Below are 3,063 nucleotides of genomic sequence, written 5' to 3'. Positions count from 1 at the left end.
AAGATAATAATCTCTTTGTACAATTTCAGAAATGCTCAATAATTATACTCTGACTAAAAAAAAATCTATGAATAGCACACAATAAATTTAAAACTTCAAAGTTAATCTTAGCTTGCATAGCTAAAATTTCCTCCTAATTTGCATGAAAGAAATATTCTTCCACAATTTGAAGCCTGAAGGGTTTTGATGATGGGAACTCATTTAGTAATTTGCTCTCGTGGATTCATAGCAGAAGCTTATGGAAAACAGAATAGGGGAATTCTGTTATGAAAAACACTAAAACAGTTCTCAGCATAGAACAAAAATGTGTTGCATATACTCTATTCTAAGATCTTGGTCAATATAGCTAAATGTGTATACCATGCTCCATATAATTCTATTGTAGAGGCACTTAGAGTTAAGAGTTAAGACCCTCCTCATCTTCTGAAAAGTGTTGAAATAAATTCACCATAGGAATCTCTTTCTCCACTAGGCATCTTTACTGAACTTTCATTCAAACAAAGCAAGAATATAATCAAAGGAAATACTTAATAATTATAGCCTATTTTGAAAGAAAAACCTAAGTCTATGAATAGCATGCATACAGAATCCAAATTCCAAACTTCATAGGTAATCTTGAACAAGATTAAACTGCTTGCATAATTAAAAATTTAAAATATCCTCCTGATTTGCACGACTTGATCATTAAATTTGAATAACCTAAGTCCATAAACTATTAAAGGGTGCAATTCAAGAAATAATAACATAGTAATACTAAGTTTTCGATATTGAAACCACAGGAACAACGACAGGACCAACATTGTTTTAATTACAAGAACCTTGATGATCTCCATGGCCTCATCTGCTGTGCAGCTACCATAACAGATTGCTCAATGAGTTCCCTCCATCATCAAAACTTGTCAACTCCCTAATCTTCTTCAATGCATCTTCATTATCATAAATTCCTTCCATTGCATAAACCGACACCATCCTTATTCAAACAAGGCATAGTCCACTCCACAACCTCCTTCACAAAACCAACATTGGAAAACAAGAACACCGTAATAGGCAGAATTGGAAGAACATGACTGCAAAGAGCAAGCACTTTCAAATCCAGACAACCAATCCAAAATCCTCCTGACCTCCGGTTAGACCATTGAGTCCCCAGTAACCTATTATCCTTTGTAAAATCATCACACTTTTTACCGTCCCTCTTTAAATGGCACCACGTTTGAGCAGCATGAATTTCCAATGCTGCAAGAGTTGAACCAAGAGCAACAAGATTTGCATCATTATATGCCAATCCCAACAACCCTGCTGAATAATATGCATTCACAACTTTACCTTAATTCATTTGATATCTTCCATCATCACTATCCTCTAGCCCTGAATCCCAAGAGTGTAACATGAACAGATCAAAACACCTTAGACGTGTATACTTAGATTTTGAATCTTTTCCTCCCAAGTTCATGAAATCTTCCATGACTGAATATGCTTCTGACCTATACTTCTTACCCCAATTCGGATCAATCTTCGCAAGAACTGCAATTCCATACACAAAGTGCCCCAGTTGAATATTACGACTGTTGTAAAATCCAAACCCAGATTCAGTTCCTGAACTATCAGCATCTTGTTTAGTAATAAGCCCTCCCCATTGCTTTTCATACAAAAATCCATTACCTTTAAAAGTGCCATCTAACCATGGCTGAATGGTTTCTTTCAAGAATTTCTTAACAAGTGAAATCAAGTCAAGAAAACCAACCTCTTCTGCTATCAATGCAAACCGTGCTGCCCTTGCAATCAATTTGCCATAATAGAAAGATGAAGTAGTTGCTATTTTTGATGAACAAAGAGCAGCAACATCTCTACAAAGAGCTTGTTTGATTTCATCATAGGAGTCTTGATTGACACCTCTATTAGAGTGCCAAGTTACAGGAACATGTTCGGCTTCCAACAACCATGAATCTCCAACAACACCAACAAGGTCCCCATCAATGCTTCTATACTTAAAATGTTTAAGAACACTCACATTACCCTCATCTTTAGACAAAAGCTGAAGACGGAGAGGGTGAGTTAACATCAACAAATTACCAAGCCCTTTCTTCTGCCACTTGTATTCGACACAATATGGCTTAGTGAACAAAGCATCTCCAGAAAGAGGGTAACAAGAGCTGTACCTGTCAAGAACAGCCTCGTTTTCTGAGCTTGAATCTGACAGCACTGCTATCCGAAGCACCAGAGGAACCCCAACAGAAGAAATACTGGAGAAAGCTGAAACTAAATTTGGTTGGTGATTTAGTATAGATAAGCCATTTCTGACCATTGTCAAGAGTAAGAGCATATTTTAGTGAACCATTTGAAGAAAAAGAAGAGATACTATGGATGGAGGTTATAGAAAGAGATCCATATTGAGGCAGAGAAACAGTAAGATAAGGGCTTCCCCTAACAAGGAAGAAAGTGAGATTGGAAGAAGGAAACTCAAGAGTGACACTGAGATCACTGAAGGAAGATATAACATGGCGGCATTGAGAACCTTTTGAGGAAGAGATAGTGAGATCATGCGTGAAGACTTGGTGCATGGAACGAGAGGACACATAGAGAGAAGGGTAGCAGAGAGAAACAGAGGAATCAGAGGGTTTGATGAGGTAAGGATGAATATACTCTTGTATATTGCCATCGTTGAGGACGAAGTTCTGGAAGAATGAGTTTGTAGGCAAAGGAGAAGAGAGAAGGTATTTAGAGAAGAACTTTGAAGGGTCAGGGAGCACTTTGGAGTTTGTAAGTGGGAAATGAAAAGGTTGTTCATCATTTAACTGTCTTGTGTTTGCCATTATCTGCATGCACTGACTTTGAATTCTAGTCTAAAATTTAGGCACCATAGAAGGAATATATATAGAGAGGGATATAATGAGGGAATGTGAATTAAGACTCGAGACTTTTAAGATCACTCTTGGCCTCTTTCCTCTTCTTTAACCCAGAAAAGATAACTTGGACTCATTTTTAAGTTAATTACTATAATTACTCTTAAGTGAGCCTTTTGGATTTTCTATGTACTAATATCCTAATATAGTTATTAGTAATAAT

The 3,063-nt window shown here is 36.8% G+C and overlaps 1 pseudogene; it reads right to left on the bottom strand.

Annotated features, from left to right (window-relative positions):
• Nucleotides 1–837: 837 nt before the first annotated feature.
• LOC130975883 (primary septum glucan endo-1,3-beta-D-glucosidase-like) lies at nt 838–2,810 on the bottom strand (annotated as a pseudogene).
• Nucleotides 2,811–3,063: the final 253 nt, after the last annotated feature.

Source organism: Arachis stenosperma, chromosome 4 (assembly GCF_014773155.1).
Source record: "Arachis stenosperma cultivar V10309 chromosome 4, arast.V10309.gnm1.PFL2, whole genome shotgun sequence".
Lineage (NCBI taxonomy): Eukaryota > Viridiplantae > Streptophyta > Magnoliopsida > Fabales > Fabaceae > Arachis > Arachis stenosperma.
Note: the sequence above shows the minus strand (reverse complement) of the source record. Positions and strands in the feature narration are given on the sequence as shown.